Source organism: Lissotriton helveticus, chromosome 6 (assembly GCF_964261635.1).
Source record: "Lissotriton helveticus chromosome 6, aLisHel1.1, whole genome shotgun sequence".
In the NCBI taxonomy this organism is placed as follows: domain Eukaryota; kingdom Metazoa; phylum Chordata; class Amphibia; order Caudata; family Salamandridae; genus Lissotriton; species Lissotriton helveticus.
Window position 1 is genome coordinate 316,141,317 of NC_136067.1, and position 13,756 is coordinate 316,155,072.

The 13,756-nt window shown below is 48.9% G+C and overlaps 1 protein-coding gene across 1 annotated transcript in view; it reads right to left on the minus strand.

Annotated features, from left to right (window-relative positions):
• VSNL1 (visinin like 1) overlaps window positions 1-13,756 on the minus strand; it is a 553,262-nt gene that overhangs the window by 249,182 nt on the left and 290,324 nt on the right. The window lies entirely within an intron of this gene.

Here is a 13,756-nt window from a genome sequence, read left to right on the forward strand (position 1 = left end):
GTTCGTTCGCATCATAGAAACGTGGCACTGCTGCAAAATTACAACCCAGGGCAAACTCATTTGCACAATTATATGTTGTTTGTATAATAGGAAAAGGAGAAAATGGTATTGGCAGCAGGGCACCGATGGCATAAACTTTATTTACTTTATGTCTACTGTGTTTACATAATCTAAAGAGGAGAACATACTTATTCAACACTTTTTAAAGGGAGCATTGGACCAGGCTTGATTCAATCTAGGTTTGTTCTATTTTTATTAAACAAATGACAAAAGAAGTACACCCTGTTTTCTCTATTTTTTATTAAATGGTTGAGCATGGAGTAGGCTTTGCTAAAGTCTTTATGCCACACGTACATTGATTGGTATGCAAAAGCACGTTGTTAGAACTGGGAGTCTCTAGTTGGCAGAGGTAGGTACCACTGCACAAATAGGGACCCTTGCATCTAGTCAGGGTAAGGAGGAAACCCTCTGAGATAACCCCTGCTCACCCCCTTGGTAGCTTGTCACGAGCAGTCAAGGCTTATCAACGGCAATGTGTAAAGTAGTTGTACCAAAACTCACAGTAACACAGTGAAAACACCACACACTGACTCCACAACAGTTTAGAAAAATAAAGGTATTTAATCTAAACTACACAAGACCAAAATGACAAAAATACAACATACACAGTTCAAGAATATGGTTGCAAAAAGAGTTCTTAAGGTTAGCGTTAAAATAATCCACAGTTGCGTGAAAAGTTCACAGTTGCGTCACGTTTAGCCAACAGTACCTTTAAATGAGACAAAGTTCCAAAATGGAAGCTGGTGCGGTGGAAAACAAAGCGATGCGTCACTCCTGAGACCTTGGGGAGGCGATGCGACAATTCCGCTGGATGTAGCGGGTGTGTTGCGATGAATCCGGTCTGTATGGGGAATGATGCGATACCTTGTATGGATTCCGGTGTGGACGTTCCGTAGTGAAAAAGCTCGCACAGGCACGATGCGATGATCTTTGGGGACTGCGACGATCTCCGGAGTGACGATGCGCGGCTCAGCGGCGATCTTTCTCTCGCAGCTCCTCGATGCGATGGCTCTGCGACGATTCTCGCAGCGACGTGATGCGGTGATCTCACCCAGCGGCGACAGGCTCTGCGACGATGTACGCAGCGATGGAAATCTTCCCGCAAACGAAGGATGCGATGTCTTCAGGCAGCGGCGACAGGCGCTGCGACGATCTCAGTCTTCGTAGTGGCGGGAATTTTCTCGCTAAGCTGGGGATGCGATAAAACTTGCAGAAAGTTCTTTAAAAACTTGGTTTCCAGCTTCCCAACACAGGTACAACTTCCAGAGGTACCACACATGGGCCACGCACTCCAGGAAGGACAGAACTCTCTCAGCAGAGTTCAGGGAAGCTAGGGGTGAAGTCCTTTTGTTCCTGGGACTTCAAAACAGAGAGCCGGCTCTTCTCAGGCCCTAGGAGATTCCTTCAAGCAACGGGACACAGCACAAAGCAAAGTCCTTCCCCTCTCCTTGGTAGCAAAGCAACAGCAGGTCAGTCCAGCAGGGCAAAAGCAGGACAGTCTTCCTTCTTCAGTGTCAGCTTTCTCCTTGGCAGAGGTTCCTTCTTGATTCCAGGATGATCGAATTTTCTGTAGTCAGGGGTCCTGTATTTATACCCCTAAAAGTCTTTGTTCCCTTTGTGCAGGAGGGCTCTGAGCCCGGTCTGAACCAGTTCTGGGTTTTCCTTGAGCACTTTGTTTTCCTGGTCTCTCCTTTCCTTTCAAAGAGAGGGGCAGGGTCGTCAGCCGCCCAGCAGGAGGTGGAGCCAGCATCTTGGAAGGCAGGCACAACCCTATTCAGGCCCAGGTGCCATCCCCTCCCACCACTCAAGATGCAGAGTCAGTCATTCAGCGTAGGGCTGACTCAGCCAGCCTCCTGGGGCTCTCCAGCCCCTGTCACTCTCAAACCAGACAGTCAATTCACAAACAGGCCAAGGCACACAGAAAGGTCATACAAGAGAACAGCAACTTTCTAAAAGTGCTGTTCTCAAACACAGGATTTAAAAACAGCCTTTCCTAAAAGATGTGTTATTAAATCCTGAGTTCAGGGATACCAGACTTGTATGTCCTACCTTGCTCCTATGGGGAGATGTGCTGGTAGCCACTGTAGCCAGCATTCCCCATGATAGCCTATGGGCATGGTAGCCTTACAATAGTGAAAAACAAAAATGGCTGCCTTTCACTATCAGAGCATGTCACCTGCATTAGTACATGCTCTACCTTTCACATACACTGCACCTTGCCCGAGGGGGTACCTTGGGCCTTCCATAGGGGTGACCAATGTGTACAGAAAGGGAAGGTTAAGGCCTGGTCAGTGGGGGCACTGACCAGGAGGACATGGCAGTTCACAGACTGCACACAGGCACTGCGGTGGCAGGCCTGAGACACCATTTTAGGGCTACTCATGTGGGTGGCACAATCATTGCTGCAGGCCCACTAATAGCATTCGTATCACCAGCCCTGGCACACTCAGTGCACCTTACTAGGGACTTCTTGGTGAGACAAATATGCCAATCATGGATAACCAATTACAATAACAATTTACACAGGGAGCACTTGCACTTTGACACTGATCAGCAGTGGCAAAGTGCCCAAAGCATCTAAACCAGCAAAAACGAAATCCAGCACACCATCAAAAATACAGGAGGTAGAGGCAAAAAGATAGGGGGAAACCATGCCAAAGATGCCAGGTCTAACACGCGTCCTCTCCAGCTGAAAGTGGGGAGAACTACCCGCCCTCTTGGGAGTTCTCTTCACTAAGGCGGAAAAACCTGGACAGACCATCAGCATTGGCGTGTTCTGTGCCAGGGCGGTGTTCCACCTCAACAGTTTTGGGTTCTCACCCCTCATCTGCATTAACCATCTGAGGGGCCTGTGGTCCGTCTGAACACGAAGTGAGTCCCAAACAGGTAGGGCCTCAGCTTCTTCAGGACCCAGACCACAGCAAAAGCTTCCCTCTCAATTGCACTCCACCTCTGTTCCATGGGGAGTAGCCTCCTACTAATGAAAGCTACAGGTTGGTTCCAGCCCTCGTAGGTGATCTGTGAGAGTACTGCTCCCACACCATGCTCTGAAGCGTCTGTCTGCACTATGAACTCACTGGAAAAGTCAGGTGCCTTGAGCACCGGTGGAGTGCACATGGCAGTCTTCAGGGCATCAAAAGCAGTTTGGCAGGTTTCGGTCCAATTCACTTTCCTGGGCTGCTTCTTGGAAGTCAGCTCTGTCAAGGGGGCAACGATGGTGCCATATCCCTTGACAAACTGTCTGTAATACCCGGAGAGACCTAAAAAGGCTCTCACCTCTGTCTGGGTCTTGGGGGCTCCCAAACCAGAATGGTATCAATCTTCACCTGTAGGGGCGCCACCTTGCCGCCCCCCACCTGGTGTCCCAAATACACCACAGATCCCTGCCCTATCTGGCACTTGCTGGCCTTGATAGTGAGGCCTGCCCTTTGCAGAGCCTTCAACACTTCACAGAGTTGTGGCAAGTGTTCCTCCCACGTGGAGCTGAACACAGCAATGTCATCCAGGTATGTGGCGCCAAATTCCTCCAGCACGGTCAGTACCTGGTTAATCAGTCTCTGTAATGTGGCAGGGGCATTCTTCAACCCAAAAGGCATGACTCGAAACTGGAAGTGCCCCTCTGGTGTTGAGAATGCAGACCTCTCTTTGGCCTCTTCAGTTAAGGCAATCTGCCAGTACCCAGAGGTTAAATCAAACATACTGAGGTACTGGGCAGCTCCCAACAGATCCACAAGCTCATCAGCTCTGGGGATGGGGTGTGCGTCAGTCTTCGTGACCGCATTGCGCCCACGGTAGTCCACACAAAACGGGAGTTCTGGAGTGGCACCCGGCGCAGCAGCTTTTGGTACTAAGACCACTGGGCTAGCCCAGGGGCTGCTGGAGGGCTCAATCACCCCTAGCGCCAACATCTTGGAAACCTCTTCGTTGATGCTGGCCCTGACCTTGTAAAATTTCTGTTTCACAGGTAAACTATCTCCAGTGTCCACATCATGGACGCACCAATTGGTGATACCTGGGGTCAGGGAGAACAGGGAGGAAAACTGACCCAACACTTGGCGACAGTCCCTCTGCTGTTCTGGGGTCAGGGTGGGCGAGAGGATCACACCATTTACTGACCCGTCTTGCTCCTTGGTTGCCAGGAGGTCAGGAAGAGGGTCACTTTCCTCTTCCATTCTAGCATCTGTAGCCAGGAACATTGTCACTTCAGACCTCTCAAAGTGGGGTTTGAGGCGGTTCACATGCAAGACTCTCAGGGGCTGCCTGGGAGTCTTTAAGTTAACCAGGTAGGTTACTTCGCTCTTGCGCTCCACCACCTCATATGGCCCTGTCAACTTGTCTTGGAGTGCACAGGGCTCCACTGGCGCCATCACCCACACTTTCTGCCCAGGTTGAAATTCGACCAGAGTGGTACTCTAGTCGTACCATCTTTTCATTTCTTCCTGGCTAGCTTCTAGGTTCTCCTGTGCAAGCTTCCTGAAGCGTTGTGTCTGGTTGCAGCAGGTAGCTGAACACATCCTGGGGTGTCTTCCCGTGGTATTTCTCCCACCCCTCCTTCACCAGTGTGAGAGGTCCTCTAACAGGGTGGCCATACAGGAGTTCAAAGGGACTGAACCCTAAGGACTTCTGAGGCACCCCCCTGTGGGCAAACAACAGGCATGGTAGAAAGACGTCCCACTTCCGTCTCATGGGCTCTGCTAGGACCATAATCATACCTTTCAGGGTGCGGTTGAACCTTTCAACCAACCCATTTCCTTGAGGGTGGTAAGGAGTGGTGAACTTATAAGTTAATCCGCACTCCTCCCACAGAGACTTCATGCACCTAGAGATAAAGTTGGTACCCTGGTCAGAGACCACCTCCCTGGGGAACCCCACACGGGAAAAGATCCCCATCAATGCGCGGCCCACCACGGGTGCTGTGATTGTCCTGAGAGGGACTGCTTCTGGGTACCGGGTGGCATGGTCTACCAAGACCAGGATGAACCTGTTTCCTAAGGCTGTCTTGAGGTCCAGGGGCCCCATGATGTCGATGCCCACCCGCTCGAAAGGGGTGCTCACCATGGGAAAGGGTTGGAGGCATGCCGTGCACCTCCCTCCGCTATTGCCACTGGCCTGACATGTTTGGCAAGATCTACAAAAGGTACCGACATGCTTCTTCATTGGGGGCCAGTAGCAGTGGGTGACAAGCCTTTGGAAGGTCTTGTCCTGCCCCAGAAGTCCTGCGAGAGGCACGTCATGAGCCAGACCCATTAGGAAGTTCCTGAAGCGCTCGGGTACCACCAGCACACGGGCTGCACCGGGCTCAGCGAACTTAGGCTCACTATATAACAACTAATCTTCCCAGTAAAGGAAATGATCTTTGGATGCTCCACCTGCTGCCTGGTCTGCAGCCTGTTGCCGCACACCAATGAGGGAAGGGCACTCTTTCTGTGCCTTGCAGAATTCTTCCCTGGAGGGCCCACCCTCTTGCTGCCAATGGGTCAGCTCAGGTAGTTCCCCCAGTTCGGCCACCTGCTCCCCGGTAGGCTCCAGGGCATCCCCCTCAGGGTCTGCTCCTTCCTGGGCCGTGGGAACAGCCGGGGCAGGTTTCCCGCGCCCCCTGCCTCTTCTTCTCCTGGCAGGTCTCTGGGCCACTGTTTCAGGCTCCAGTTCTGCTGAATCACCCTTACTGGCTGCCATAGCCCACATGATCACACAGATCCACGCAGGCAAACCCAACATCTCCAAATGAGTTCGGTGCTCCACATTCTTCCATGAAGAACTCTCCAGGTCATTAGCTAGCAGACAGCCTACAGGCAAGGCATCACTGACAACAACTTCCAAGAGACCAGAAACCCCTCCCCATTTAAAGGGAACACGCGTCACTTTGCAGAGGCGCACCGAGCTATCAGCTGCAACTACCGGGCGGAGTACATTGGGGATACACTACTCTTCAGACACCCACTGACACCTCACGGATGTCACGCTGGCCCCGGTGTCTCTCAGAGCCTCTATCTCCCTCCCATTGATGATCACCTTCTGCCCGTATTTCTTAGTGTTAGGGGGCAGTAAGGTTTCCTGGATCATCTCTTGGTCTCCTAGAGAGACAAGGGTCATAACTGCTAGTTCCCCTTCCCTACTAGAAATCAAATCCCCTCCCAAAGCTACACTTGCTAACCCTGGGGCTGGAGCACCAGCGGGTGCTGGGGGTTTCTTGGGGCACCTGTTGATAACATGTCCCACCTCATTGCAGTGAAAGCAGGTAGGGGGACCTCTGTTTTCCCATCTGCCCCTAGGGGGCCATGGCTGCTTGGTCTTGGGGGGTTGGGACTACTTTCCCTGGGAACTATTTTGGGGCCCTTGAGAGAACTCCTTTTTATTTACCCTTGTCCCCCCCACTCTTCTGCTGGGGACCGTGCCCACCTTTGGCTGTGGTACCAACAATTTCTCTGTGGACTCTGGTACTGGTCCAGCAGTCCGCCTCCTTAGCAAGCTAGATGGGGTCTGTCAGCTTGCTGTCTAAAAGATTCTGGCGCAGCTCTGGAACACAAAGACTACTCAAGTGCTCCCAACTAATTAAATGCAACAACCCCTTATAATCAGTTACTTTGCTGTCCTTCATCCAACCTTCCAGGGCGCGCAAGTACAAATTCACACACTCCATCCAAGTCTCAGACTCTTTCATCTTAGAGTTTCTAAACTGCAGTCTGTACTGCTCTGGAGTAAGTCCATACCTGAGACATAGGACCTCCTTCATATTGGGGTAGGTCATGGTGCCTACTAACTCTAAGGGCTCTAGAGCATTTCTCCCAGAAGCCTCAAAATTTTTCCACAGGCCCGCCCCCCAATGCTGTTCAGGCACACCATTCATTCTCAATGCAATTTCATAAGAATTAAACCAGGCATAAATATCCTCACTCCTATTGTAATTCTGTACCAGATCCTTGGGAATATATACTTTACCCCCCTGCACTGGCTGTGCGCTGCCACCATTTGAACTGGAATCCACCTGCTTGGCCTTGATATCCAGTTCTCTCATGCTCAACTCATGAGCCAGAAGTAATTTCTTCTCCTCCAGGGCACGGGCATTTTTGCTCTCCTCCGCCACCCTTTCTCTCTTCATTTTTAACTTCTTGACTTCCAAGTCATAGTCTCTCACTCTCTGATTTTCCTCTAACTCTTCTGGAGTGAAACCCCTACTGGAATGGTGACTGCCAGGCCTTGAGCCTGGTACGCCCATAGGCAGATCTTGTGGTTGAAAACCATTCCCTCTACTTGCATCATTTCCCTCTTGTGCCTCCCAATGGGCCTTCAAGATGCTCTGCAGATCCTCTTTCTGAGGCTGCTCTTTAGGGGGCACTCAAACTGGTTGCAGAATTGTTTAAGCTGTGTAACCTTGTAGGAATATAAATCTTCAATAACACACTCCAATTCTGCCTCCTCACTGGGTGCCTTTCCATTCACAGACATGATGCTTTGAAGAGTTACTCAAAAATACAACCAACCAAAAAACAGTAGTATGCGGTGGCGTAGTGGTCTGCACTCACTAGTGATGTACACCAATCACTGTGGGTCTATTACAAATACAAGTTCAAATCCCACCGCTGACCACCAATGTTAGAACTGGGGGTCTCTAGTTGGCAGAGGTAGGTACCACGGTCCAAATAGGGACCCTTGCTTCTAGTCAGGGTAAGGAAAAAACCCTCTGAGATAACCCCTGATCACCCCCCTGGTAGCTTGGCACGAGCAGTCAAGGCTTATCAAAGGTAATGTGTAAAGTATTTGTACCAAAACTCACAGTAACACAGTGAAAACACCACAAACTGACTTCACAACAGTTTAGAAAAATGAAGGTATTTAATCTAAACTACACAAGACCAAAACGACAAAAATCCAACATACACAGTTCAAGAATATGGTTGCAAAAAGAGTTCTTAAGGTTAGCATTAAAATAATCCACAGTTGCGTGAAAAGTTCACAGTTTAGCCAACAGTTCCTTTAAATGCGACAACGTTCCAAAACGGAAGCTGGTGCGGTGGAAAACAAGCAATGCGTCACTCCTGTGACCTTGCGGAGGCGATGCGACAATTCCGCTGGATGTAGCGGGTGTGTTGCGACGAATCCGGTCTGTATGGGGAGTGATGCGATACCTTGTATGGATTCTGGTGCGGACGTTCCGTAGTGAAAAAGCTCTCAAAGGCCCGATGCGATGATCTTTGGGGACTGCGACGATCTCCGGGGCGACGATGCGCGGCTCAGCGGTGATTTTTCTCTCGCAGCTCCTCGATGCGATGGCTCTGCGACGATTCTCGCAGCAACCCGATGCGGTGATCTCACCCAGAAGCGACAGGCTCTACGACGATGTTTGCAGCGATGGAAATCTTCCCCCAAACGGAGGAAGCGACGTCTCAGGCAGCGGCGACAGGCGCTGCGACGTTCTCGGACTTCGTAGCGACGGGAATTTTCTCACTAAGCCTTGGATGCAATAAAACTTGCAGAAAGTTCTTTAAAAGCTTGGTTTCCAGCTTCCCAACACAGGTACAACTTCCAGAGGCACCACACATGGGCCACGCACTCCAGGAAGGACAGAACTTTCTCTGCAGAGTTCAGGGAAGCTGGGGGTGAAGTCCTTCAAAACAGGGAGCCAGCTCTTCTCAGGCCCTTGGAGATTCCTTCAAGCAAGGGGACACAGCACAAAGCAAATTCCTTCCCATCACCATGGCAGCAAAGCAACAGCAGGTCAGTCCAGCAGAGCAACAGCAGGAAAGTCTCCCTTCTTCAGTTTCAGCTTTCTCCTTGGCAGAGGTTCCTTCTTGATTCCAGGATGATCTAATTTTCTGTACTTATACCCCTAAAAGTCTTTGTTCCCTTTGTGCAGGAGGGCTCTGAGTCCGGTCTGAACCAGTTCTGGGTGTTCCTTGAGCACATTGTTTTCCTGGTCTCTCCTTTCCTTTCAGAGAGAGGGGCAGGGTCGTCAGCCGCCCAGCAGGAGGTGGAGCCAGCATTGTGGAAGGCAGGCACAGCCCTATTCAGGCCCAGGTGCTATCCCCTCCCATCACTCAAGATGCGGATGCAGTCGTTCAGCCTAGGGCTGACTCAGCCAGCCTCCTGGGGGCTCACCAACCCCTGTCACTCTCAAACCAGACAGTCAATTCACAAACAGGCCAAGGCACACAGAAAGGTCAGACAAGAGAACAGCAACTTTCTAAAAGTGCTGTTCTCAAACACAGGATTTAAAAACAACCTTTCCTAAAAGATGTGTTATTAAATCCTGAGTTCAGGGATACCAGACTTTTATGTCCTACCTTGCTCCATTGGGAAGATATGCTGGTAGCCACTGTAGCCAGCATTCCCCATGATAGCCTATGGGCAAGGTAGCCTTACATTAGTGAAAAACAAAAATAGCTGCCTTTCGCTACCAGAGCATGTCACCTGCACTAGTACATGCTCTACCTTTCACATACACTGCACCCTGCCCGAGGGGGTACCTTGGGCCTTCCATAGGGGTGACCAATGTGTACAGAAAGGGAAGGTTTAGGCCTGGCCAGTGGGGGCACTGACCAGGAGGACATGGCACTTCACAGACTGCACACAGGCACTGCGGTGGCATGCCTGAGACACCATTTTAGGGCTACTCATGTGGGTGGCACCATCAGTGCTGCAGGCCCACTAGTAGCATCCTTATCACCAGCCCTGGCACACTCAGTGCACTTTACTAGGGACTTCTTGGTGAGACAAATATGCCAATCATGGATAACCAATTACAATAACAGTTTTCACAGGGAGCACTTGCACTTTGACACGGATCAGCAGTGGCAAAGTGCCCAAAGCATCTAAACCAGCAAAAACAAAATCCAGCACAGCATCAAAAATACAGGAGGTAGAGGCAAAAAGATAGGGGGAAACCACGCCAAAGATGCCAGGTCTAACACACGTCATATACGTTTAGTAATGGAGCCACAATCATTTTAACATTTCTGTGCTCTTGCGAAACATTTCTGCAATTCGTACTTTCGGCACATTTATTAGCTCTGTCCTATATTCCATATCAAGCAAGTAGCAATACAGGACAAAATGTATTTCTCTGACTATTCTGAATATGGCAGGGTGCACTGGCAGGGCTCAGCGTACTTGTATCTAATAATGCTTACAAAGGCAGATTGCGGGTCATATATTCGCAATGTGAACGGTCAGCAGGATGGGACCAAGTCCCCATCAATCAGCAAGGCTAACCCAATGTACTTTGACAAGCCCTAATGCGGTACAGGGAAGGTTCATATATCCTGTCAGGCAGGGCCCAGCATTCTTTAATCTTCTGATGTCGATAAAGACAGATTGCGGGTCATATTTTCACAATGGGAAGGGTCAGCAGGATGGGACCAATTCGACAGCTTTCAGCATGGCTAGCCCGAGACGTTGCAACATGTGTAATTTAGTAGGGTGTGCTCAGGGCTTTAAGTGGGACAAAAAACTTTGGGGGGGGTGGATATAATTAAGGGTGTGGCTTAAAAATCACCTAAGCTAAAAATCTGTGCTAGCATAGTGTGCTGCCCCACTGGTATTTTTCTCCTTCTCTCACGGCATTCAGACATATAATACAACATTGCACATATAACAAGCCAGGACTGTTGGCTTTGTCAAGGGTTATTAGTTGCATAAGATAAATAAGCAAAAACAATGGTTTTGTTATATATAATATTGAAAATGCTTCTATTCTGAAATGATGAAACTGTGAAAGTACTAGAGCAAGTCTCTTTAAAATTACATCAAAGGCTGTGAAGGGTAGTACTGCTGCCGAGTTAAGATTTGTTTTTCCACTGTGAGAGTGAGGGCAAAAATGGAGAGCCCGATAGAGACCCGTCTCATAACCTGCTTATAAGAAGTGCTGGTGTTGAACACCGGCATGACCCGGCCCACTTAAAGCCCTGGGCGTGCTGGAAGGATTCAGGGTACGAGCATCGTCTAACTCTGAGAAAGGCTGATTGCATGTCAAATCCCTGCAATGGGAAGAGTCTGCAGGTTGGGAACAAGCACCCAAGAATCAGCAAGGCTAACCCAAGATATTGCGGCCAGCATTAAGGTGGAGGGGGTAGTTAGATATCTCCTGGCTGTCAGGGCTCCGCATTCTTTCACCTTCTGATGCCGATACGGGCATCTTCTAATGCTGAGAAAGACAGATTTCTGATCATATCCCTGCAATGTGAAAGCATGGATGTTATTTGGGAGTAGGCAGGGGTTGCAGCTGTGACATCTAGCTTGCTCCTGGCTACTCCTGGCACTTCCTTTGCAACCCCTGGCCTCAGAAGAGGCAAAATATTTGCCTCCTCTGAGGCCAGGAGTCACAAAGGAAGTGGCAGGAGTATCAGGGAGCAAGCTAATGGTCATAGTTGCGACCCTTGACTACCCCCAAATGAAGTTCATGTATGGTCAGCTGCCTGGGACCAAGCTTCCAGGAATCAGCAAGGCTAACCCGAGACCAGCCTTAAAGTAATATGAAGTAGACTATTTTTTCTCAGCAATTTGCCTGTACGGTCCAAGACTGGGGTTACCACCTCTTCCCGCTACCCTTTTTTGTAGTGGCTGTGCAACATATTAACCTATTATTCTACGGAACCCTCATACAAAATAAAATAATTTACAAGCACTTGTGAGTCTACCGCACACTCTCATTCTGTCACTCTACTGTAAACCTGTCAGCTCGCCCTTTCCTGTAACTGTCTCCCACACTGCTTGCTTTTATCTCTTTCAAAATAGCAGATTCACCCACACACCACTCCCCGCTCCACATACTTTGGGTTTAGATGGTGTCTGCAGTCCAGCAATTAACATTCCTAAAACAAACTGAAGAATCCATGGTGTGCTGCTGTAGGGTATACATTTTCTCTTTAGAGTTTGAAAATGCTGCTGACCTGCCTTGGTACGGGCAAGAAAAATCGTCCCCGCTCCACTGGTGGCGGCTCTTAAAAGGATTTCTCTTGCTTGGTGGGTTAGATAGGGTTCTCTCAAGTCTCATCTGCACTCTATGTCCACAATTCCTGAAAGGCCTCCCAGACCCGGCTTGAAACCTGCTCTCAGTTATAAATCAAATAATGCCAGGCAGTCCAGCTTCCTCGGGGCTGGCTTAGAGGCGGGCCTTTTGGAGAAACAGTGTCTGCCTATTTATTGAAGGTCTGGGAACTTGTTAATATTGTACAGTTTTGTCTCTACCATCATCAAATGTTCTTTTACATGTTGCCACATCTGAACCACAGACATCAATGCTACTGGTGTTTCTGCGTGCAGGTGACCATAGTACAATACTAGCTATGTAATTGCCGATATTTATTAATTACCAGCACACACTGTTTAATTACAGGTGGTGTAAATAATATATTGATCCATGGCACCCTATCCAAGACTGAATGAACAAGGCAGGCAAAGCCTCTGCTCTTCTAGAGCAGATCAAAGTTTCTGTATCCAATAGACCTAGGGCCTGACTAAGATCTTGGCGGATAAGATACTCCATCACAAACGTGACGGATATCCTGTTTGCCGTATTACAAGCTTCAAGGATGAAATTGCAATACAGCGGACAGAATATCCGTCTCGTTTGTGACGGAGTATCCCATCCGCCAAGATTGTAATCAGGCCCTTATTCGGCACACTATGCTGCCTGGAGCTAGCATTCAGAGGGGCGTAATCAGGAGTTGTCCAAGACAGCAAATTACACCTATTTGCTACTATTGTTTTAGTCCAAAAGACTCTCTCGAAAGGGTCTCTCTCTATAGGGAGGGGAAAAGTGGATCAGACCAGACAAAGGATGTTAGAAGGGAAGTTAATGTGTGGAGCCATATATAACAAGCATTGGTAAATGCATTAGGTTTCGCTTATGTGATTAATAATTAGCAGTTTTTTGTTGTAAGTTGTATCTTGGTGAGCAGTTGTGCAATATAAGTTACTGAAACTCCAAAAAAGTGTTATGAATTATTTATTGAGAAAGTCAATATATTGTGCAGAAACTGGTGGCAATATAATGCAGGGAGATTAGGTACAGAGCAGAGGACAAAGAAAAAAAACACATGCAGAGGACCAGCACGCTGGAGTTTTTCGCCCCTGTTCCACTGCACCAGCTGCACCATTCAAATAATGGCCCTGGTGCCTACAATATAGCTGCACTTGTGACTGATTGTTTAATAGCAACAAATAGAATTAATTGGTCTTCAGTTGGTTTCCTGGAGCTTTTGGCCCCTGTGCCACTCCACTGCCCCTGATTCACCATTCAAATCATGGCCCTGTTGCCTGCAAGGTAACTGCACTTGTGAGTGCTTGTTTAGTTGTCAAATATAAAAATAATGGGTGTTCTGTGGTTTCCAAGAGCGTTTGACCCCTTTGCCATTGTACCATGCGACTGGGTCATCAGGGGGCTGCCTTGGTAACTGTTCATGGAGATGAAACTGAAGTTGAACAATTTGCAATGACTAGTGCCCGACAGCTTGAGGAGAAGGAGAGACCTCCAGCAGCCTTAAACTAAGAGGGTAGCCGTATTGAAGGGGGTTTGCAAGGAACAGCGACAAAGTGACCCTGCCGCAATTGCTGAAGGAAGGTGTGCCGCACTGAGGGAGATTTCAGCAGTGCGGCTGGCTGTACCTTCTCTGAGGAGAACGAGACACAATGAACTTTAATATTTATTTATGTATATAGATATGTAACAATTTTGTGTGGCATTCAAACAAAATTAAGG